This window comes from Hippopotamus amphibius, chromosome 8 (assembly GCF_030028045.1).
Source record: "Hippopotamus amphibius kiboko isolate mHipAmp2 chromosome 8, mHipAmp2.hap2, whole genome shotgun sequence".
NCBI classification, from domain to species: Eukaryota; Metazoa; Chordata; class Mammalia; order Artiodactyla; family Hippopotamidae; genus Hippopotamus; species Hippopotamus amphibius.
Window position 1 is genome coordinate 22,131,956 of NC_080193.1, and position 25,799 is coordinate 22,157,754.

A 25,799-nucleotide genomic window follows, 5' to 3' on the forward strand; every position below is an offset into this window, starting at 1 on the left:
CAGTGCTTCCTCTCTACTGTCTTGGTCTCTCATGCTGCCTGTTGACCCATCTAACACCTGTATAAACACCACCTCATGCCATCTGTCCGCTCCCTCCCTGTCCACCTCCTTGGCCTTTCTGGTCTTTGAAAAGCTGAGCTTTCTGATTTTGGGACTTTCAGATATGTTGGTCCCTTTCCTGTAATCTTTTCATGGCTGCCTGAGTTTGGTTCTCCCCAAAAGCAAACTCCAAGACAAAGATTTGGGTGCATGTAGGCCATTGGAGGGGTGATCGCAGACAGTGGGGAGTGGAGACAGGGAAGAGAGGACAGGTAATCACAGATGTGCTAGTGGGCAGATCTCAGGACACCTGGGGCTCACTCCTCCTCAGCCACGGGATAGAGCAGTCCAACCCAGGTTCAAAGAGGCAGGGATTTATCACCCCCTTTCCACCCTTCCTGTCTGGCACTGCCCACATCAGGCTGAACATGCTTCAGGGGCCAGTAGAGCCTCAGGTAGAGAGAGAGGTGGGTGTTCCAGGTAGAAGTCACCAGTGTCTGGGAGCCGCCCGTCAATACCGCAGGTGACCTCCAGGGGGCGCGCAGGGGACGTGGCTTTGCTCTGACGTCCCCACTTCAGACGGGCTTTCTCCGGACCTCCCGTTAAGTTCTCTCTCCTGGTATCCTATTCATCTCCTTCACAGACGTGATATCAACTTGTTAGTATAAGCTGGCATACTCCTGGATGGCGGCAGCTGCCCCCGTTGCTGGTTGCCGTGTTCCTTGCGCTCAGCCATGATCTTGGCGCGTAGTGGATGCTCGGTACATACGGTCCAGTGCATGAATCAGCGGCTGCAAGGCCCGGGCATCTCCCCGCTGCGTTGTTCGGAAGGGCCCTGGCTCCCGGAGCAGCAGTTGATGTCCCAAGGACCTAATCTTTGGCGCTTTTCACCCGAGACTGCACAAAAGCCTGAGATTCAGGAAGCACAAGAGCAAGTGCTCCTATTTGTTTTTCAAAACCAGGCTTGATTGTATTTGGATTTTGTGTTCCTTTTTTCTTTTTTTTCCTAAAGGGATTGGCTTCTTAAAGAAGTTGGGGAATTTCTTGGAGGTTATTACATGTTTTCTCTCACGTGGCCACCTCTCTTTGTCAAAACAATCTCAAATTCAAGCTTTGCTTTCTCTGCTTTATGCAATTCGGTTTCCTCTCCCTGTTCCTCCTCCTTCAAGCTTCAGGCTGTTCTGCTGAAGTTAATTCCTAGGAGCATTAGGTGTTGGTTTTGTATTTGTTCATTTCTTACAGCTCATTCAAAGAGCAATTTTTGTAAGTCCAGTGGTTCCGTCTTCTGGGCTTGATTTTTGAGAAAGATTTTGTTTGGAAAGCTCTGAAAGTCAGAGATATGTTATGGAAGAGAAAGATGAGGGACTTCCCTGGTGGTCCAGTGGGTGAGACTCTGCACTCCCAATGAGGGGGATGCAGGTTCTTTCCCTGGAGGGGAAACTAGATCCTGCAGGCATGCCACAACTAAAGATCCCATGTGCCACAACTAAAGATCCCACATGCTGCAACTAAGACCCAGCACAGCCAAAATAAATGGATAAACGGAAAAATATTTTAAAAAAATATTAAAAAAAGAAAAAGATGAGAAAAGATGATTGAGATGGCTGAGAAACGTGGAGGGTTGGGCTCACACGGGAATTTATAGTTTTGCAGACCACTGCTGATCTGTTTCCTCTCAAAATGCTGGCTGTTTATTTGCATTTAAAAGTGTTGAGAATAATTAGAATCAGGGAGTTGATAAGAAAAAGGGGAAGTAAGGCAGATGGTAGACCTGAAGGAGATGCATTCATTTCTTTCTAAGAAAATATCAGCAGAACCACACTCAGTGCCAGTCTCTGATTTAGTACTGGGAATAGAAGATGAAAGTTACATACCCTTGTCCTCAAGAGAGTTACATTCTCTAGAGGGATACCAAGTTTCAGTCCAGCGTGGTATTATGGTAGCACATGCCCAGAGAGAGAGTGGGAGGGCAGAACTCCCAGGCATGGGAGGGTCAGGGAAGGCTTCCTGGGGGAGGTGATGAATGGGCAATTCAGTTTTGTCCATTCAGGAGAAAGACAGAGAGAGGGGAAGAGGAGGTGAAGTCTCAAGTTTAGAAACTGTAAGGGAAGAGAAACGTGAGATTTATAAGTTTGATGATGCAACTAGGCCAGGGGGTTCTGATTTTCTCTCTCTCGTGTGTCCCCAAGGAGAGACCTAAGGCTCTCTGGCCTTGGGGGTTGAACTAGAGTCATAGTCAGGATTCTTTTGGTTGTAGGAAACAGAAACTCAAGTCAAACTGTTGAAGGGGAAAAAAAAGATTAAAAAAAGAAAAAATTTCCTTCCTATTTGGGTATATACAAAGAAAAAATTCAGAGTTCTGGCCTCAGGCATGGCTGGATCCAGGAACTGAGGATGTTTCATCAGATCTTGGTCTCTTTCTTTCAGCCTGTTGGCCCTGCTTTTTTTCTGTGTTCTTCTCACAGTGACAGGATGGCTGTCAGTAGTGTCAGCCTACATCCTTGCCTTTCCACAGGCCCAGAAGAACATCATGCCTTTTCCTTAATGGTGCCAAAGCCCCCAAATTGAGTGCAAGTTGGCCCAGGTGCACACACTTGAGATTTGGAAGGTGGAGGTGAGGGAGAGCTACCCTTCTTCCATATCTCCAGGCAGGGGCCATAGTGGAGGTGCCTGGCTTTTCTGGGGGAGAGTCAGCACAGCCACTGCCTGCTCATGGCTTTGAGAGGATGGAGAGGCAGGTGTGGGGACCAGTTTTGATGGGGTGGACTGTAACAGGCATGGTGCCACAGTGGCAGCCTGTAGATTGTGGCTTTTTCTGGATGGTAGTCACTTCCTTGTAGTCCTGGCTTCTCGATGGTGACAGAGATGGCATGATTCTGGAGGTGGCAGCCGTGGTGGTGATTTCCCAGTTCGGCTGGTGGCTTCCTCATCATCCTGGGGACAATAGCTCTTCTGTGCCCTGGATCCTCCATGTGGCTTGGAGGGTCCTTTCTGAAATATCAACCTATAGAGCCTGCTTCTTCAACCTTCCCCATGATCCATAAACCCTTTGCTTCCCTCTAAGATGTCTCTCTCTGCTTCAGCTAACGGTAGTGGGTTCTGTCATCTGCAACAAAACCCCGACGGACACGTGTAGTGGCTGTGGCCGTCACGCTGGAGCTGAGGGAATGCACCCCGAGTTGGTTTGGGAATGAGTCCCTGTCACTTCCAAGGCGTCAGTGGTAGAACAAGGTTCCCAGAATTGTGCCTCTGATTAGTGGCACGTCTCTCAGCTGTCTGCTTCCTTTGACAGGACCTGTTATTCAAGCTGATGTCTTGCCAGGGCTCACCGGTGCGTCTCCCGGCCCTACTGAACTACCTTTCAAGTGAGGCCTCGTTCATGGACCTTAAAAACAACCCCACAGAAATGAAACTTCGGACCCTGGATGGTCTAGAGTCAGAGCGTAGGCATGAGTCCATGATACCCTCGCTTGACCTCCTGGGTCCAGGAGACCTTTTTTTTTTTCATATGTCTTTATTGGAGTATAATTGCTTTACAGTGTTGTGTTAGTTTCTGCTGTACAACAAAGTGAATCAGCTGTATTTATACATATATCCCCATATCCTCTCCTTCTTGAGCCTCCCTCCCACCCTCCTTATCCCACCCCTCTAGGTCGTCATAAAGCAATGAACTAACCTTCCCGTGCTATGCAGCAGCTCAGGAGACCTTTTTAAAAAAAATTTTTTTTTGGGGGGCGGCCATGCTGTGCAACTTGTAGGATCTTAGTTCCCTGATCAGGGATTGTACCCTGAACTCCAGCCCTGGCAGTGAAAGCACCAAGTCCTAACCACTGGACGGCCCGGGGAATTCCCCAGGAGACCATTTTTAAAAGTACGCACACCCTGCTTCTATAAAGGCGAATTCCTGGGATCATTGAGAGCAGATCATTTCAGTTCAAATGCCACTTCCTGGACCGTCCATCCCTCTTCCAGATCAGGTTCAGTTTCCACCTTGCATCGTCCTCTGGCCCCTCTGTGCTTTGTTTTCATGCGCTCAGCTCATCGTTGATTGTAATTAGGGACTGTGAGCTGTGATTACTTGGGAGACGTCTGATACTCCCACTGGGCTGGAAGCTCTGAATGGCCAGGACCGTGACACTGATTTGATATAGTGTATGAGCCCGAGACACCTTTGCTGAATGAGTGGTCACGTGAGCGCGCGGGTGGGTATAAACGTCTCCAGAGCTCCCAAAGTAGGCAAGTGGTGGTGGGCTGGGATAGAGCCGCTTCCTTTAAAGCAAGATTCTTTTCTTTTTTTTAGGGGAAGGTTTTTATTTTTAGTTATTTATTTATTTACTTTCGGCTGCGGAATCTTAGTTCCCTGATCAGGGATCAAACCCGTGCCCCTTTCAGTGGAAGCGTGGAGTCTTAAACCACTGAACCACCAGGGACGTCCTAAAGCAAGGATTCTTGACCCATTTTGCGCCCTGGGCCCCTTTGGTAGTTAGGCAAAGCTGTCTCAGGAAAACGTCTTTAAATGCATATAGTTTAAAAAACGGAATCACAAAGGAAACCAATTTTATTGAAATCGAGATATCAAAACATGAGAAAAATGAAATTTAGAACATTCTTAATGTTGTGTAACCATTACCACTGTCTCGTTGCAGAATTTTTCATCACCCCAAAGGAATCCCCACACCCATTAAGCTCTTCTTCCTCATCCGTCCCCTGATCCCTTAGCGACCACTTAATTACTGTCTGTCTCTAGGGACTTGCCTGTTCTGGACATTTCATATAAATGGGATCGTACAACATCTGGCTTCTTTTAGTTAGCATCACGTTTTCAAGACTCAGCTATGTTGTAGCACGTGTCAGTACTCCATTCCTTTTTATGGTTGAATCCCATTCCATTGTAAGGATGGACCACATTTTGTTTATCCATTTATCTGTTGATGGACACGTGGGCTGTTGTGAGTAGTGCTCCGGCGAACACTGGCAAGTCTTTGAACACTTGTTTCCAGTTCCTTTGGGCGTGTACCCAGGAGCAGCATTGCTGGGTCATGTGGGAACTGCAGGTTTAATTTACTAAGGAGCCCCAGCCTGCTTCTGAAATGAGAATGGATGTGGGCATGAGCTATTGCTGTGGTCTCAAGGGGATGATGGCACAGCTCTTAGAAGTACTGGTCCACCCACAAGCTGCTCTTGCCAAATCAGCTCCCATGTGGGGACCAAGGTCTGTCCTCATCGACGTGGCCAGGCTGCACCTATCCCCAGCACCCTTTGTCTCCATCACCAGCCTAGTGCCACTGAAGCAGCTTCTGATCTGACTTGTGGTCAAAAGACCTCCCTCCCCTCCCCCACACTTCACTCAGTTCACTCAGGTTACGGCGAGACCCCCTGGCAGAAAACCTTCAAAGCTGGGGAAGGATTTGAAGGGAAGGAGTGATACTTTTCCTCATGTAAGCAATCACTGCAGGATGGCTTTAAACTGAAAATTCCATGTCTGTGAGTCTATTTCTGTTTTGTAAATAAGCTCGTGTCATTTTTTTTTTTTTAGATTCCACATGTAAGTGATCTCATATGATATTTGCCTTTCTCTGTCTGACTTACTTCACTTAGTAGGATAATCTCGAGGTCCATCCATGTTGCTGCAAATGGCATAGAAAACAAACTTATGGTTACCAAAAGGAATAGTGGGTGGAGTGGGGGAGATAAATTAGGAGTATGGGATGAACATATACGCACTGCTACATATAAAATGAATAAGCAGCAAGGACCTACTGTATAGCACACGGAACTGTATACAATATCTTGTAATACTCTATAATGGAAAAGAATCTGAAAAAGAATATATATATATGTGTGTGTGTGTGTGTGTATAACCAAATCACTTTGTTGTAAACCTGAGACTGGCACAGCCTTGTGAATGAAATAAAAAAATGGTTATTAAAAAAGGGTGATTATAGTAATATTGATACAAAACTATCAATAACAGGCTTTTGGGTAGAGGTAAGCATGCACATTGACTCAGAGGCTGTTTTTCTCTTTCCAAGAGCTATCTCAGTGGGGTAGGATCTGTGCATTTTGCTAATTATATGATTCAATTAGATGCGATGATGGTCAAATTAAAAAAAATGGAAATACCCCTCCTAGATGTGAGTGCTGACTGCAGCTCATGAGCCACTGAAAGAAGCACAGGGAGTCCGAAAATGCCTCCCAAGGAAACTGCAAACAGCCCCCGCTCTTAACATCCGCACCAAGTCACTGCCGTCTCTCAGCTCTGTCCTCAGTTTCCCCATTTATGCGATGAGGAGATTGGACCATTTTAGGGTTTCCCAAATAGCAGTCAGCATCAGCTGTCTCTAACTCATTTTCCATGTTAATACGTTTCCTTACAACAACAACCACATGCCATTAGCGTGAATGGAAAACCAGTGTCCCTTGAAATAATTCGGAGGCAACAACTAAAGTACTTTTGTTGGTTTCCATTTGTTTTATTGGTTTTCATTTTTCTTTCTGTTTTCTAAATTTCTTTTCAGAATCTTATTATAAAAGAGCTGTGTTGAAAATCAAGGCCCCGGAAAGAAAGGTGTGAACGCTTTCTGGTTCTAGGAGTCCCCGCCCCTTCCCAGCTGAGCCACAATGCAGTATGGGGGTGGGTGGAGGGCTTGCTACTCTTGCCCTCACCCTGCCTGCCAGGGAAAGGCTTCCCACTGAGCAACTCTGGCCCACCCCTTACCCCTCTGCAAGTTGATCCTGGTCACGGGAGGCTGTGCTAGAAACTAGCATCCTTCAGGGTCCTGACCCTGGATGGTACAGCCAGGGCACAGTCCGCGGAGAGCTCATTGCCCTCCAGCTGGGGGGCCCCCTAGTGCCTGGGCCAGAGGGCCAGTCGTCAGGATGGGGCCCTTAGTGGGAGCTGGTGCAGGTCGATGCAGCCAGACTTGGAAAAACAGCAGTCATTCTTGGAAGCAAGAACCAATGTCCGATCTGGGTGATCTGAGCTGTGAGGTTCTTAATGAGCACAGTCGCCCTGCTCCCTGCTCACCCAGAGCATGTGGGGGACCCAGCACTGGGCACAGGCCTCAGTGATCTGGGTTCTTCTGCCAGGTATGCAGACAGCCCAGGCAGTTGGCGTGGGGACAGCTGGGCAGGGGCCACAGACCCGTTCAGCCTCCGGCTTGCTCTAAATCGTGGCCTTGCAGGTGCCACATACCCATGCCGCTGCCCTGCTCCACAGCTGCACCTCAAGATCCAGGCTCTGAAGTGGGGTCCCCAGCTCTCCGGCCAGGCCTGCCTTGAGTTACCGGGGTCGACTTGCCCAGACATCTCGGCAGCCTGATGCGGGCTGGGGCCGTGACCACGATGATCAAGGTGATGCCAACCAGGATGTTTGTGTGCTGCTCCCATGAGGCAGGGCGGGCATAGCCACGCCACTGACTGCAAGCAAGTGCATTTTGACTGTGGGGACTTGGGCCCTGGCAATGACTGGTGGCACCTCTCCTGTGATCTGAATGGCTTTCTGCTTGGTGACAAGTGATACTCAGTATCGAGTGGAAACTGCTCTGCGCTGAATGGCAGGTCAATCCCGGTAGATCATAAAATCCCATTGCGGACTTCCCTGGTGGCACAGTGGCTAAGAATCCACCTGCCAATGCAGGGGACACGGGTTCAATCCCTGGGCTGGGAATATCCCACATGCCGCAGAACAACTAAGCCCATGCGCCACAACTACTGAACCTGCGTGCCGCAACTACTGAAGCCCACACACCTAGAGCCCGTGCTCTGCAAGAAGAGAAGCTGCCGCAAGGAGAAGCCTGCTCATCCCAATGAGAGTAGCCCCCGTGCGCTGCAACTAGAAAAGCTCGCACACAGCAAGGAAGACCCAACACAGCCAATAAATAAATAAATAAATAAATAAATAAATAAATAAATAAAGCCCCATCGCTGTCAGTGTGAGCTTGGGCAGCGCCCCTCCTCTCTCCCACCTTCCCCGCCGCTGCCACCACCAGGAACCAGAGCCAGTTTGGGGTTAGGCTAATCTGATGAGTATGAATAGAGCCCTGGTTAAATCCACGAGGAAGTCAGCTTCCTGGGCTGCATCTCTCGCCCTGTTTATCAACATGCGATCCCAGCTCGGATGCCCTGTTTGGGGACAGCATGCCAGTGTTATGATTGTGATTACTGTTATTATTTGTGCGGCAGCATTTGGAAGCCCTTATTAAGTGATTCCCATTTGCTTCGGCATGAATGCACAATATGCGAGACTTGGGGACAATTTTGGTGTCTCTAGCGCACGCAGTGCCGTTTAAGGAGGAAGCCCCCGATTCCAGGGTTGGCCTCCGTGTACAAACAAATAATGATTTTCCCATTTCGGGCTCTTTTGTGGAATGTTCAAGTGCTCTGATTCTTAAAGCGGAGCCGGCTCTCGGTCGTGTTTCATCCCGCCCTTTGTTCCCGTGGATGGAAGTGATGGATTTTGCAGTCTGGAGGAATCTGTCATTTTGATTCCATCTGCTCGTTAGGCATCTCCAGTGTCTCCCATGTGATACTGTTTGAGGTTTTAGAATTTCATCATATCTCCCATCAGGAAACCCTGGGTGGATGGTGGAGGGGGCAGGGGGCAGTATTTTCCACTTGTTTTAAGTTATTACCATCCCGAGCATGGGAAGGATATTTTTAGGAGATATTAAGGCAAGTGAAAGGAATCTGAGAGGCTCCCTGCCCCTATGTGTGGACACGCCTTCTATATGCTGCTTGATTACTGCCCGTGAGGAGGCACTCACTACCTAGAAAGGTAACTCAATCCATCAAAGCTCAGATCTGATAGTCGTGGCTTGCTTTTTCCTTCTTCCTTTGTGCCCATAGTCATCCACCCCTTTGAGCAGCTAGAGTTTTTCTGAACAAGTCTAACAATGCTTACCTATTTGACAAACATTCTCTTCCTGCTGCTTTTAGTTTGATGGCAGCTTGCCTGGGACAGTTTCATACAAAAGTTCTATCTCGTCCAGAACCTCTCAGGAGATAGGGTCTGCCGGATCCTTGGGGTTTCCCCAAGATTCTGCTTGTTCACAGAAGTTGGGATATGAGCTAGTCTTCTATGAGCCTCAGCCAGCCCTCTCCTGTCTGCATTCTGTTGAGAGACATTCCTTGATGATTTTGCTGTGGTTGGTTCCCCGCCCTGATATTCTCGCCTCCTCCCCAATTATCATTTCTGGTTCTGTTGTGGCTGAAATACCTTTAACCCCGGCGAAGCATGTGACCAATCAGAGATAACATTCTGGCCAATCAGAGCAGAGCCTCCCCCTGGCCAATCAGAGCAGAGACCCCCCTACCCTCCGGCCAATCAGAACACAGCATCTTCCCCAATTGCTGTCATTGGCTCCAGGATGGACCAAATCTCAGAACTTTTCCTGGGACAATGCAATTATGTAGTTTCCCGCCACCCCACACCCCCTTGGCCGGAGGGTGTGAAGTAGGACTTCCCACTTGCCTTTTCATTTCCTTCAGCCAATAAACTCCCTTTTCCACTTAAGCCAGCTTGAGTTGGTTTTCTGTGATTTGCAGCTAAGAAACGACCTGAGGCATTTAGTGCTTCAGGGCACGTCCTTCAGCGTTACTTTGGATTTTCACATAGATTCTGTGCAGCCAGGATGCACAGCAGAAGACTTGAAAGAAAATCCCGACCACAATGATTTTTATTCCCAGAAGCGAATCTTGGAGATGGTGGCCAGGGAGGAGAGTCTGAAATACCACCCACAGGCATGTTGATACCCACTGCTAGTAGTTTAAGCAACGGTTCTGCAATTCTGGGGCCTCTGATCTTGTCGCCCTTCAGGGGAAAAATTAGGAGCTGGTGGGAGACTAAGAAAACAGAGCCTCAGAAACACCTGAAGAAGCAGCTTTATGAGTGTAAACCAGATTAATTCAATCTAACCGTATTTAAATATCTTAGAGCTCATAATGGGTTTATCTCAGAGGAGAAAAAGAGAATGAAATCTCCGACTGGAGACTTGAGTTATTGTAATATTTTAGGTAGGTTACCAGGGGCCATCAATTATTACGTTACTACACTAACTTTATTACCTTTATCTGGATTTATACAGCGTTTGATAGAGTTTATATGGCTAGATGTGTAACAAAAAACATTTCAATGTGCTCATGGCTTTGCGTCTGAATGTGCCCCATGGAAGGACTAATAAATTATAAAGCAATCTATCTATTCCACTTAAAGGTATAAACTCACTCGATTCAGGCTGTTTTATTTATGTTTTGGGTTATGCTTCAAGCTGGTTTTTTTTTTTTTGTGGGCAGGAGCCTCATGGGGGGAGGGGCAGCGGAAGTGGGGGATTGTCTGCCCAGAAGTTGTTATAGTCAGTCGTCAGCTTGTACCATGATGCTCTCTCTCCCTCTGCCCACTCCTGCTCCCCTTTCCTCCCTTCCACGGGTGCTGTCCCAGAGTTACACGCCAATAACCATCCTTCCCTTCATCTCCGTCTTCTTCCTGAGGAACCTAACCTGTGACATCTCCCTCTTACTAACCACCTACCTTGCCCCCAGGAATCCTCCTTTACCCTCACCCCCAGGTCACATAGCTCATAAAGGACTTAGTGGCACTTAAACCTCACCTTCTCCCTAAACCAGACTGGTGGTTACCAGTCTGGGGGCTAGGCAGGTAGTTAATAAGAAGGAGATGTCTTAGTCAGTTTGGGCAGCTATAACAGAATACCATTGACTGGGCAGCTTAAACAGCATTTATTTCTCACAGATCTGGAGGCTAGATGTCTAAGATCTGGGTGCCAGCCTGGTTCTGGGTGAGGGCTCACTTCCTGGCTTGCAGAAGTTGTGTCCTCATGTGATGGAGAGCAGAGCAAGCTCTTCTTAGAAGGGCACTCCTATTCATAGGGGCTCCACCCTTGTGACCTAATTGCCTCCCCAAGGCTCCACCTTTTAATATTATCATAATGGGGGCTAGGATTTCAGCGTGTGAATTTCAGGGTGACATAAATATTCAGTTACAACAGGAGGTGTTGCAGGTTGGGTTCTGAGGCAGAGGTTAAGTGCAAGGTGTCTAACTGGGAGTGTCTCCACTGGGCGGAGATGGCTGAGCTTTCACATTCCCTGGCTTCCATTGGTCAGTAGCTGTGGGTTGCTCTGGGAATGGGTGTGACCTTGGGCTCTGTGACCTAAGGCTGTGTGCATCCCATATTCATAGCAGCTGGGGCAACAAGGCTCTCATGGTGGGGGGATACGTGGGCAGTGTGTCCCTGTGCCCATCACAGGATGCAGGGCAGAATGTGAGAGCCGTGGATGAGGTCCCTGATAAGCTAGTCCTGATATTTCAGGAGACTGCAGAAAACTGGCTCATTTACTGCAATAAGTCCCCTTTGCATAAAGAAAATGTCAAGTTGGTTTGCTTTTGGCAGAAATAGTTACCGCGATGTTCTGTCCTGTGCTTATCAGACCTTCTCTGGCTCCTTGGATGCCCTGGTCGTGGACCCTGCTGACCTCATACCCTCCTCATGTCCCCTTCCCTTCTCCCTTCCCCCCAGTCTGGGGAATCCACTCAGTCTCCAGGCAGGAAGCTTCACTCTTGCTCATTACACATTCTATCAAATCTTTTGTCTAAACACAGGAGTACTCAGTGCGCCCCATGAGGCGCAGGCTTTTGAAACGCAAAAGCTGAGCATCCATTCTTCTTTGCTCAGCTCTCTTTGGGTCCCTCCTTCCCTGAGGCAGTGAACACAGAAGGCCCAGAAGACTGGATGGGAAAGGGGAGGGGGCTGAGAGTGAGGAGGATGCACTGGGCTCACCAAACAGCAATTCATGTTTCAAAAATCTCATCCCAACTTGTCCTAAAAATGTAGGTGTTGGGTATGATGGAGTGAAACCAGTGGGGCCACAGGAAGAGAGGAGAATGATGCTTAGAAGGAAGAAGTTGATTATGCTCACAGAGCACAGAGAGGGGGAGTCACCAGATTGCATGTAGGGCCATGGGGGAAGCACCAGGGTGGCCAGGAGGCAGAGAGGAGCAGGGAGAAAGCTGAGAGCCTTTAGTGGGCTTTCCACTGGAAAGGCCAGGCAGGGCAGAGTACACAGTTTGGGATTGGCTAGTTGGAAGAGTTCTGTGGGCTCTGGGCTGCAGGGGTGGTCTCTAGTGGCCCAGCACCTGGTTAATACTGGCTTGGTGTGAGAGTTACGTAAAGAGGTCTTTGGGGATATGGACTTGGGGTTGGTTGGTTGCAGAAGAAACGTGTGTTCATGGCAGACTGTTACTATCTCTAGGAATCAGCTGGCCCTGGAGGGGCAGCCTCTCCTTGGGTCTATGAAGCCCCCAAATGTCAAAACATCAAAAATATAGAAAATAAGAAAATGTAGTTAATATAACTGGCTGTGAAATGAATGGGCGCCAAATAGGCAAATACAGAATCTAAGAAAACACAGTTAAACACACTCACACTCGTGATCCTGAAGGGCTCTGCCTGAGGTCTGCTGGGGAAGCGGCCGTGGCTCTCCTCACCCTTTACTTCCTGGAAATCTGGGTCTCCATCTACCCCCTGAAGAAGCCCAGCGCCACATGCCAACAGCTCCCGAGGTGACCTTTCGCCATTTCCCGCTGTAACGCCTCCATCTCCTTATTTAATTTTGTAGTAACGTTTAATGTGGCTTCTCTGTCTACAAAGACAAGATCATTTCTAACTGTTGGTGATTTAGTGCTAAATGCAGTAGCAACGCTCAGGATTGAGTGGGCTCACCTTTGATTTCTTTATTTGCAAACTGCCAGTTTCAGCAGGTAGTTTAGTAGGGCACAGGTGTCTTCCTGGGGCTAGCCTGGGAGTCTGAGGAGGGGATGGCAGGGAGGAGGGTCTTGCTGCTTAAGACACAGCGCATTTGACTCAGACAGTGAGACTGGTTTTGGAAATATCAAAGAGTATCTTTAAGTCGGGCTGAATCCAGCTAGTTTTTTTTAATTAGTCAGTTAACTAATTAATTAATTAACGTATTTATTTTTGGCTGCCTTGGGTCTTTGTTGCTGCGTGGGGGCCCTTTCTAGTTGCAGCGAGCAGGGGCCACTCTTCGTTGCAGTGCATGGGCCTCTCAGTGCAGTGGCTTCTCTTGTCGCGCAGCTCTAGGTGTGCAGGCTTCCGTAGTTGCAACACACAGGCTCGGGAGTTGTGGCTCATGGGCTTAGTTGCTCTGCAGCACGTGGGATCTTCCTGGACCAGGGATCGAACCCGTGTCCCCTGCATTGGCAGGTGGGTTCTTAACCACTGCGCCACCAGGGAAGTCCCAGCTAGTTTTTAAATTCAATATTAAATACTATGACAAAGCATTCTGGTTGGAAATGTATTTTATGACTTGAGATTTTTCATCAAGGATGGGCCTTCTGATATAGTTGTACCTAGGTCCTTTGCTGAGAGCAGCCATATGAGGCTTTAAACCAAGGATTGCAAACTCAAATATCTGCAGAGCTCAGGCAAGAATGTAAGGGAGTGAATCAGGCTGGGTGGAAGAAAGTTGCTGCTCTCTGCCTATCTCTTTTAAAAAAAATATTTATTTATTTATTTGGTTGTGCCAGGTCTTACTTGGGGCAGGTGGGCTCCTTAGTTGCCGCATGTGAACGCTTAGCTGTGGCATGCATGTGGGATCTAGTTCCCTGACCAGGGATGGAATCCAGGCCCCCTGCATTGGGAGCTCAGAGTCTTAACCACTGCACCACCAGGGAAGTCCCCTCCCTGCCTACCTTTTGATTCTTCCTTGGTCGGGGAGTTGGGTACAGAGAAATATGTCTCTACTCTAGGAAAAACAACATTGCTGAAGCAACTCATAACCCAGACTCTGGGTTGGTGGGACAATAGGGTAGGGAGAGGACTGTGGTAAGCTGGAGACCATGCGCTCCAGAAGAAGGAGATGGTGACAGCTCAGCTCTAACTAATCGGTTCCACTTGTGAATATAGACCCAATGTTGTCAGAGCTGATTTTTTCCAAAAGACCACACACTTGGATTTTCATGTGAAAACTTCCAATTTTATAATATTAATAATCAGTCACAATAAAAGATAGTAGGTGGGCAAAACCAAAGAACAACAGCGCATCAAAACACATCTCTGTGCCACATCTGGTCTAAAGGCCTCTATGTATGACCTCTGGTTTTCTAGAATTTGTTGGAAGGAGTTCTAAATTCAACCTCCTACTTAATTTAGGAGAGTTCTACATGCAGCTGTCTTACAGAGAGGCATCTTCCTCTAGTATACTCTGGCTGCTGGTGCGCTCACTACCTGAAGAGGTTGAATTCCCCCTGTTGACCAGCCAGAGTTGTAAGAAATTCTCTTGGGTTCTCAGAAACAGAAACCAAGACAAAAGCTGAGTCTTGTCAAGCCTCAGGGAAGAGTGCACCCAGCGGGGCCTCAGGAAATAGGAAGTCCCCAGAATCCTCTGTCACTTTGCCCTGCTCCTCTCAGCACCCTTGCTTTCCTTCTCTTCCCTCTCCAAGGACTGCTTTTCTCCCATTCTCTGGTCCCTGCCTCGGGATATGGTTGCCTCACAGCTTCTTCATTTAGGCACTACTGTTCCAGCTTCCCACTGAGACCCAAACTCCCTCTCTCTGGGTCTCAAGTTCACACGCCCAGGAGAGAGAATCTGATTGGCTCCCCTGGAGTCAGACGTCCAGCCCTGGTCCAATCAGCTATGGCCACATGGCAAGGTCACACAGAACAAAGATGGCGCCTCAAGGCACCTGGGGTGAGTTGTCCTTGTGATGCTCAGAATGGCCAGGATGCCTTCAAGGCTCATGTACCTGCTTTGCAGAAAGGCTGGAAACCCACAGGGTGTCCGTCTGATTCTGTTGAGCTAAACTTTGTTTCAGGGTGATCTCGTATTTCCGCCTCCCACAGAAGCACGGAGATAGCCCTGCCTATCACTGGGGACTCCTCTTCCTGGAATGTTTGCCCCCGGGCTTGGTTTTCATAGTCCTTCCACCTGGTTCCCGAACTACGAGTCCTAAGGTTCTCCTGCGCCCTGGGCGCTCCCTCAGGAAAACCTTTCATTGGTCAAATTTTTCTTGAAAGGTGCCATTGGATCGCAGTCCAGCCCTCTGGGACTGTTGCAAAACTAGCGACATCCCTAAGAACTTAGAGGGTTCACTGGGGGATGAAAGCAGCTTAGAAAAATCCGCTTGCTCTGTGCGTGGAGCCCCGTGGAGCTAGGCGGGAGCAGCCTGCCTCCCCTGCGAGATGCCGAGATGGGATTGTGAGCTGTCTGATTCTGAAACATCCATCTGTCATCGCGAAGGAGCTTGGCAGAGGCAGTGAGCCTCTGGCGGAGGCCGCCTCTGACCCTCTCCTCCCCAGGCGGAATTAAACCCTCTCGCCTCTGTGTTTCTTTCGCACCGCGTCCATCTTCTTAGAATGGCTGTGTCCCTGTTGTAGCCTGGCCATTCGTGATGAAAATAACCAGAGTTCACATTTATGCAGCCTTCACTATATGCCTGGCACCCAGTTAGGCCCTTCACAAGGAGTAGTTGGTTAGTTGTCCAACATGTGCTAATCAAATAATAATAGTAGTAGTAATATTAATAACGAGGGGGAGGGGGAGGGGGGAGGAGGGCTACATACTGAGCAAGGCTCTAAGTACATATCGTGCATCACCTCATTTTCCATCCTCATAATAACCTCCTGAGGTTGTGCTATTATTACCTCCATTCTAGAGCCATAGAAAGATAATATAACACGTTCAAGGTCACCCAGCCAAGAGGTGGTGGGGCTGGGATTTGAACCGAGGTCTGACGTTGGCATTTGCACTTGCCATGGTTCTCTCCTACAGCTTTGTATCTGTCCTTGTTTCTGCCGGTTGTAACCCACAGGAGGAGCTTGAAAGAAATAAGTGATGGAGGGAAGGAGCAAGAAACCAAAAGTAACTTTGGGAAGAAGGGTGAAGTTAAAACCTTGCAGGGTAGCCCGGGAGGGGCAGCTTTTTTGGGAAAATTCTGAAGTCAGCTTGAACCAGGCTTTGTCCGCTCTGCTCAGCCAGGTTAGACCCAAAAGCAGCAGATGTTCCCTTGAGGTGTTTGCTTGTAAGTGGTTAGTCAGTTTTGCCTGCCGCTAAGCGAGCTGACACTCTGCCAGGGGCACCTCCATCCCCGGCACCCCCAAAGGACCTGGGGAGATTGTCCCCTATCCCTTCAGAGGCCGTGGGATCAGAGATGGAATTATGTTTTTGGTTAAATGCATTTCCCCCTCTCCTGGGGCCTGGGAGTGTGCTTCACGTCTCTTCCTACTTTTATTTAAGTAATTAATTTCTTTTTGGCCCCACCGCCGGTGGCGGAATCTTAGTTACCCACCAGGGACTGAACCTTGCCCCCTGCAGTGGAAGCACAGCTTCTTAACCCCTGGACCGCCAGGGAAGTCCCTCTTCCTACTTTTAAAAGGTGAGAACTAAGACGAGAAAAGGACGGGGAACCCTCATCCTCTTTGATCCGATGGAATGTGCAGAAATTCAGGGAGCAGGCTGGAGCATCACTTTACGTTTCAGTGGGGGTAGCGGAGTTCCACGTGGTAAGTCCCCACCTTCACCACCCCCCATCCCTGGTTCAGAACCAAAGTGGGGGCTGAGGGGAGGGCAGGCAGCTTGCAGTGCAAACTGTGTGCAGCAATGTGTGTGTGTATGTGTACATGAGAGTGTGTGTGTGTGTGTGTACATGAGAGTGTGTGTGAGTGTGTGTGTGGGGGGTGATTGTCAAGCCACAGTTGCCCACAAGGGTGGCATGGCTGTGCTGTATGCTTTAGGCAATTATCAGTTCTCCCTCTAATTCTGTTCAAGGTGACTGTCAAAAATCCACAGAAGCCTTTCCTAATGAAATGGAAAAGTGTGCGAATTTATCCTCCCGCATACAGATGCCTTTTCTTTTTATCTCCTAATAATTGCTCCCTTGGGTTCAGCTTCATGGTATGAAAGGGTCTTTTCTTGCTCAACAATTAGTCAAAACGGTCCACCCCAGGTGCCTTCTGCACCTTGGAGGCTTTCCCGCAGCCTGGGAGTGAGGTCTCTGCCCTTTCTCTTTCTTTTCCTTTTTGCTTTATTTATTTCTGTCTTACAGGGGTGGTTTGAATACGGGTGAAATGAGATGTTCTTGAGAGTGGATATGTCTGAGGGAAAAATAACATCTTTCAACAAGTCAACATGAAAAGGTGGCCCCAGAAGGACATATCCTGGTTAAAGTTGTCACAGCGACTGATTGTGGGTTTGGTGAAACTAGTGTCTAATGCTGGGGAACAATTAGCAGATTCACCTGAGCCCTGCTTTAGGCTGCTGTTGTCAACCTTCATCACCGAGTTTTAAGTCATCTGGTTGTGTGTGTTTTTCTTTAAACCCGCATTTGAATTTCTCATCGCCTGAATGTCACAGAAGCGATGCTGGGTCAGACGGTTCCTTCACGTCCTGACACCTGTCATCCAGCCCCGAAGATCTCGCTGAAACTGAAGAATGATTAGCTTCTGCTGCAAGGAGGTAGAGGCTAGCTTCGGGAATCTGCTGCTCTTTTCTCTCTGACAGCCATGCCGGGAAACAGGGAGGTAGCTTGGAAATCACAACAGCATCTCCTTAAAAGAGGGAGTGTGTCGACTCACAGGATTCATATATTTTTAATACGGCCTTACTGATGGAAATGCAAAAGCATCATCTGTGCTTTAGGGAAGGTCAGGCATGTGGGAGGTGCTGCAAAGCTTGTTTGGAAGCTTTGATGGCCAGTGAGGCTGGAAGGCAAAAGCTTGGACTTAGGGATGACCTGCGAGCCTAATGCGGCCCCCAGCCAGTTTTTGTAAATAAAGTTTTCTGGGAACACAACCACGCCCATTCATTTGCATATTATTTGCAGCTGCCTTAACAGCTACCGAGGCAGTTGTGTCCCCTTCCCCTGCCAATGTCATACCCTTTCCAAAAATGAAAATGAAAATCAAGACAACTAGATCGTGTAGCTGGTTCACGGCTATTGAGGGCTGTCCATTTACCTTTGTTTCACCTTTCTGGGGTGACTTTTTGGGGGGATTTCTGCATCTTGGCAGCAGTTCTGACTAGTGAGCTTTGGGGACAGAAGTTGGAAGTCTTTGTCATCATCAGGCCTGGGACTGATTAGAAACTGCAGTTTTTGTAGGTTAAAAAAAAAGGTCAAATAGCAGGAATTTCACAGGCTTCAACCTTACAATTGCGCATTTTATACCTGGAGGCTCCGTTTTTGTCAGAGGTCAGCGGAGGGAGATTAAACAGCCGATCTGGCTTTTCTTTAATCTCTGCTGCTGCTTCTCTAAACATAAAGAGGTTCTGAGTTTCTGAGTTTGGCATCTGCCACAGGCGTGGTGCTAGCAGAACCCCGTGGGTGGAAGCTGTGAGTGTGGGGGATGCTCTAGGGGGCCTGCTGTGTTGCCGGGAGCTGGGTCTGCTTTCTTGGATGGTGTGCTAGGCTAAGTAATGTCCCCTCCCTCCCAAGATGATCCTAATTCCTGCAGCCTGTGAATGTGACTTTATATGGCAAAGCCTTTACAGATGTGATTAAATTAAGGCTCTTGAGATGGAAAGGTTATCCTAGATGACCTGGGTGGGCCCTAAATGCCATCACAAGTGTCCTTATCAAGAGGGAGGCAGAGAGAGATGTGACAGACAGACAGGAGAGAAGCCCATGTGATCTCAGAGGCAGAGACTGGAGTGACGTGACCACCAGCCAAGGAACGTCCCACCCACCTGAAGTTGGAAGAGGCAGGGAACACATTTTCCCCAAGAGCCAGCAGAGGAGGTGTGGTCCTGCTGACACCTTGATTTTGGCACAGAGATGCTGATTTGGGCTTTTGGCCTCCAGCATTAAGAGAATAAATGTGTGTTATTGAAGCCACCATTTGTTACAGCAGCCACAGGACACTAATACTAAAGTTTCCAAACTGTGCAAGTTTTTGCCATTGTTTCCCTTTTTAGTTGCTCAAGAAATGTTTATGGAGAGCCTCTTGTGTGTCAGGCACTGGTCAAGGGACTGTGTACAAAACAGGCACAGTTCCTGCCCCAGGGGATGTTGTGCCTTGTGGGTGAAGCAACTAGTCAACAAATGAATGAGGGCTTCCTAGGTGGCGCAGTGGTTAAGAATCCGCCTGCCAATGCAGGGGACATGGGTTTGAGCCCTGCCCTGGGAAGATCCCACATGCCACAGAGCAGCTAAGCCTGTGTGCCATAACTATTGAGCCTGTGCTCTAGAGCCTGTGAGCCACAACTACTGAGCCCATGTGCTGCAACTATTGAAGCCCACATGCCTAGGGCCCATGCTCCACAACAAGAGAAGCCACTACAATGAGGAGCCTGCACACCGCAATGAAGAGTAGACCCCGCTCGCAGCAACTAGAGAAAGCCTGTGCGCAGCAACGAAGACCCAGTGCAGCCAATGAGTAAATAAAATAAGTAAATAAATAAATTTATTAAAAAAAAAAAAAGAATCCACCTGCCAATGCAGGGGACACGGATTTGATCCCTGCTCCAGGAAGATCCCACATGCCGCGGAGCAGCTAAGCCCTTGTGCCACAACTATTGAGCCTGCGCTTCAGAGCCCGTGTGCTGCAACGACTGAAGCCCACGCGCTGCAACTACTATTGAACCCATGTACTGCAACTACTGAAGCCCATGTGCCTAGAGTCCGTGCTCCACAAGAAGAGAAGCCACGGCAATAAGGGGCCAGCGCACCACAACGAAGAGTGGCCCCCACTCACTGTGACTAAAAGAAAGCCTGCACACAGCAAAAAAGACCCAACACAGCTGATAAAATAAACAAACAAACAAACAAAAACAAAAAAAACTCAAATGAATGAGATGCTTTCATTCAGTGGTAAATGCTATGCTCCAACCACTCTTGCCGCATAAGAAATTACCCCCAAACTTAATGCCTTACAACAACCATTTTCTTTTATTCCCGGATTCTGCAGGTTAGAAATTTGACCAGAGCACAGTGGGGATGACTGTTTCTGCCCCACAGTGTCCGGGGCATCAGCTGGGAAGTCTCCAAGGTTGGGGGTGACTTGATGGCTGGAGGCAGGAATCACTGACAGCTCCCTTAATCACATGTCTGTCCTCCCCCAGCCCCTACTGTCCTGGCTGGAGAGACCTGAAGACTAGGACTACTGGTCAGATTATCTTCATGTAGCCCCTGCGTGTGATTGGGTTTCCTTACAACATGGCGGACTCTGGGCTCCAAGTTTGAGGCAAACTGCATGGCCTTTTGGGACCCTGCTGCCAAAGTCAGACAGCATCACTTGTGTTGCAGTCTACTGGTCAAAGCAGTCACAAACCCACCCAGACTGAAGGGGAGGGGACGTTCCATCTCTTGGTGGAAGGAATGACAAGATTACATTGTAGAAGAGCATGCCAGATGGAAGATGTGTTGCCGCCATCTTTGGAAAATACCGTGAAGATGATGAAACAGGATAACGGGAATGAGAGGGACTGAGATGTGGGGGCTACTTTAGGATGCTCAGCCGAGGCGTCTCTGAAGGGTGACATTGAATCTGAAATCTGAATGGGAAGAAGGGGCCAGCCTTGGCAAAAATCCACGGGGAAGACTTGTCCAGCCTGGGGGAGATATTTGTATCTTTACAAACGTATGGTCCAGCGTTGATCAGTCAGAAAGAACACTGAGGCCATTCAGAATGGACGCCAACCGAGGCACCGTTCTTGGGATGGGCGAGAGCATTGCTCCCCCATCACTCTGTCTTAACAGCCCTGTCATCCTATTGTATTGTCTTTGCATTTACCCATTTTCTGAAAGAATCTTACTTGTCCACTTGTTGGTGCTTTCTTTCTCCTACTAGATGAGAATGAGAATCTTGTCTGACTTGGAAACCTGCATTCTCAGTGTGTATTGGAACCCCTGGCATACGCTAGGTGTCTGGTAAAAATCAGTGAAGGGAATGATGCGTTTCAGAGTGGGCCGGCTTCCCAGCCACAGGGCTGCCTGGCACAGAGTTTCTCCTTAATTTTGACCTGTGATGGCTTCAGTAATGCTCATCAGATTAAGTAATTAGAGAAAAGCAGGAGAATGTTGTCCGCCTCCTGGACACTGGAAATCCGTCACCCCGTCCAGTTGGAACCCAGGAACGATGCTATTCACACGGGCCATTGGTCTTTTAAATGAAATTCTCCTTCCTTGGTTTGAAAAATTCGCTGAGAATGGGGAGGGAGAGGAGCCCGAGGAACCCCTCATCCACGGTTTCCGTAATGAATCCCCCAGGACCTGTCAGCAGAGGCATCGTGCCCATTACTTACGCACAGAAATAAAGATAAATGTGCCTGGAGAATAGCCCTGGGAAGGTATAAATCTTGCTTGTTTATGGGAGAAGGCAGCACACGAAGACTTGTCACTTTGATTTGGGTTTGTTTCGATTTATGAGGACATGCATACCGATAGGAGCTGAGATTTAGAATCAAAAGGTTACGAGAGAGGATGGGTGTGTCCGGCCATGCTTGTGGCTTTGGACCGAGCTCCCTGCGGCATCTTCTGGTCAGTCCTTAATAAATCCTGTAGACCCAGAGGAGACTTGGTTGTGCACTCCGCAGCCGGTGCCCTAGGGGAGGGCTTCTTGTAACCACAGAAATTACATTTTCCTTTTGAAGGAGCTGTGTTTGCAGGCTATCTCGGCAAAAGCTGCTGATAATCACAGAAGACGTGCCAACCAGGTTGGAGCTAGGACAGAGAGATCAGAGTGGGTGTTGGTGTCCCGGGATCTGTTTGTTTGAATTTAAAAAAATTTAAAAAAATTTTGTCTGCCTTGGGTCTTGCTGCATGCTGAAGGCGCTACTTTTTGTTGTGGTACACGGGCTCCTCACTGGGGTGGCTTCTCTTGTTGTGGAGCAGGGGCTCTAGGCACATGGGCTTCAGTAGTTGCAGCACACAGGCTCAGTAATTGTGGCTCTCGGGCTCCAGAGCGCAGGCTCAGTAGTTGTGGTACACGGGCTTAGTTGCTCCGTGGCATGTGGGATCTTCCCCAACCAGGGCTCGAACCCGTGCCCCCTGCCTGGCAGGCTGATTCTTAACCACTGCCACCAGGGAAGTCCCCTGGGATCTGTTTCTTTTGGTCACTTTGCCATCACGCATGTTTGGTCAACAGTTTTTGAGCTCCAGCTGTGTGCAAGCCTTATGCTAGATCTTGTGGTTTTTTCCAAAGTGAGTCTTTGTCCCTGGAATGTATCATTACTTGAATTAGTTCCAGTGTTTCCCAAGCTGCTGTTAACTTCCTAATGACCTTGTCACCATACACCAATGCGGCTATGACTTCTTAATGTTTATCTTGAAATTGACGCACTTGTTTTTAAACTTAAGCGCCAAGCTTAGCTCTGTCCTCAGATGTAAATCTTACTGCTTTGTTCATCCTCGTTTGTCATGCTAGATATATTTCTTTCTCACTCATATTAAAATAAATATATGTGTTAAAATATTTCTCTTGTCCACTACCTAAAATATCAATAATACTGTGTCCCACCCAGTCGCCTTCCCTACCATCGTGGTTTGCATACCTTACTTCGAGAAGTAAAATGTTTGCTTTGGCCAAATGTCTTATTTACTTTGGCAACTATGTGAAATTTGCAGCTTCGATGCATTGTCTCCTATGATGGTTAATTTCATGGGTCAACTTGACTGGGGCTAAGGGATGCCCTGAGCTGGTAAACAGTTGTTTCTGGGTATCTGTGAGGGTGTTCCTGGAAGAGATTAACATTGAATTGGTGAACTGAGTATGAAAAATCTTCATCAACAATAAGGGTGGACATCATCCAATCTGTTGATGGCCTGAATAGGACAAAAGGGAGAATTTGCTGTCTCTGCTTGAGCTGGGACACCTATTTCCTCCTGACCTCGCATATCTGTGCTTCTGGTTCTCAGGACTGGAACTACATCATCAACTTTCCTGGGCCTCCAGCTTGCAGGGGACAGATTGTGGTCTCCGTAATTGTGTGAGCCAATCCTTTGGAATAAATCTTTCTATATATCCGTATATCTTCTCTTGGTTCTGCTTCTCTGGAGAACCCTGACTGATATATCTGCCCAGCGAGAGGTTTCTGGCCCAGGTGTTTTAGGGGCAAACATAGATTCTGTCTTAAATTCTGTGACTGTTTTCATTGCCCATTTTTTTCTTTCTTTTCCTGCAAAATGATGTAAGAAAGACCTTCTCAGATCACTGTTGACTAACTTCCAGAAAATTCAGAGTGAGTCTCCCCAGAGTGACAGGTCCTTTTTCATGGACCTGAAATGCACTATTGTATTCTTCTTGCTTCTGTCCTAGTGGCTAGAATGGGACTGGGTACCAGCTGGTCTTTGCTGCTCTAATATCATGGTCTGACTTAAAGCTCTGGTCCATTAAATGGTCATCAATGGTCAGCTGAAAGATAGAGAGAAATGCTGCTCATTTCATTGGTGGAGAGGCAAACTCATATATACCATGATCATATTTCTTCGACTCCAAATCGGTATGTATTATCTGAATTTATTAATATGCAGTGCTTCACGAGTGTAGGGTAATCAAATAGTTATTAGCTATGTGGTCAACCAATGCATTTTATTGAAAGAATGACATTGCATGAACATGCAGTGATTTCAGAATATCTGAGTTGTACGGAGGCTGAATGGAAGATTTCTCAAACTGGAGGAAAGCCAGGAAGGGGGGTTGTCTGTGCTCCCGGACACTGGAATGTGCTTCTGTAATCCATGGCCCTCATTTCTCCTAAGCCAAAGATCCAAAATGATGCCCCCTTGGCTGAATCTGGCCAGCAGATATATTTTGTTTTGCTTATGGTGTGTGAAAAAAAAAAAAAAGAAGCTAACATAAAAATAAACTAGATTATTGCTCGTGAATATCTGAAGTTTTGTTCTGTCTTGAAACAGAGGAAGCTCTGGCAGCACTGGCCCTGCATGCCCACTTGGAAACAGACTCCTGGAGTGGTGCTGACTGGCCCACGCCCCTTTGCACAAGGCATGGGCTGACCCCTTTGCCGCAGTCACCTCCACCCCCTCTTGTCTCTTGCACTGAGGCTGTCAGTTACCATTCATAATCCTCCTTGAACCATAGGTTTTCTTCAAGGATGCTTTCCTTAAAGGCTTTCTCTGTTTCTCAGCCTCTGTCAAAATTGAGAGGTAATTCCAGAGAGCTGTGTGTTTCGAGAACAATAGGAGAGAACATTTTAGTAGAAGTGAAGATCACACCTGTGTACTTAATATGCAAGCAAGTGCGTTGGCTTCCTCTGTTCACTCACTGTTGCAGTCTGGTCCCTGCAGGCATTGGACTTTCTGACCCCTGGATTCAGCTGAGAGGTCAGGGAGAGACTCTACCATGCAGACAGTCGATTGGGAAGCCCCTTGCAGAGCCTGCTGCCCCCCCGATGCAGTAAACTGGCCTCCTGGGCCCCTTAGGGATGGAGCGGATTGGAGTCTGTTTCATCCTTAATGAATGAATTGAATAGCTCACAGCAGGGGAAGCTTTTACCCAGCGGTTTTCCACTTACAACTACCCTCTTCTTCTCTCCTCAACCAAACAACCGAGTCTGCTTTTGTGTATTATCCTGTGGAATTGGGGGTGGCAATTTTACATCTGTGGGGACCATTTTCCCCCCAGTTTGAGGTCAGATTTTCCTTATATCATGTCTCTGTACCCTCCAGACATGGAAGGCAACACAGAGTGGGATGAAAACTTGATGTGAGCGGGTCCTTTCCTGCTGGATGGTGTAGGGAGGCAGATAAAAGCAAACTGCTTGTGATATTGTGTGAAGCCGTTTGATCTTTCTGGGCCTAGGTTTCCTCATTTGTGCAATAGACCTAATAATAACAACACCCCCATCCTCTTAAGGGTGCTGTGATCAGTGATAAGCTCTTATGTGTAAAGTACTAAGTACCTGGCATGGAGCAAGGACCTTCCTTGTTTGTTCGCAGCGATATCCCCAGCCCCCAGAGTCGTTTTGTTCCGTGGTGTAACTTCAGCACCTAGAACAGTTCCTGGCCCTTAGGTGTTGGCCGATAAACAGTTATTGCAAAAAAGAATGAATGGATGATTTCAGGATGGTTTTTGCAGTTGGTGTGCATCTCAGATATGGGTACAAAGACACAGTCTACAACTGGAAGTCAGACCCGTGGGGTTACCAAGGATTCTGGTGTCCCTCCCGGGGGCAAGAGGTGGCCTGGGACATGTAATCTGGATGTGAAACCCTATTTGTGAATGTATTAATAGTTCATGGTGAGATGGGACCAGGCATGGAAAGTCACAACTGTCTCAGGAAATTGTGGGGTAAATTTCCCTGCATGGCCCTGGGTGCAGCTGTTTGGGAAAACTTTGGGCTTGTGTATTAGTTTCCTATCGGTGCTGTCACAAATCACTGCAAACTTTGTGGCTTAACATAGCACAGATTTATCATCTTCTCATCTGGAGGTCAGCAGTCTGAAGTGGTCTGAAGGGCTAAAGTCAGTGTGTTGGCAGGACATTGTTCCTCCTGGAGGCTGCAGGGAAGAACCTGTTTCCTTGCCTTCTCCAGCTTCTACAGATGCCTGCTTTTTCTTTGGCTTGTGGCTTGTTCCTTCATCTTCAAAGCACATCCTTCCCACAGTTGCTTCCATTGTCACATCTCTTCTCTGACTCTGGCCCCCCTGCCTCTCTCTTATGAGGACACTGGGGATTGCGTGGGGCCACTTGGATGACCCAGGATGATCTTGCCATCTCAAAATCCTGAACTTTATTTTTATTATTTTTAAAAAATATTATTTATTTATTTATTTGGGC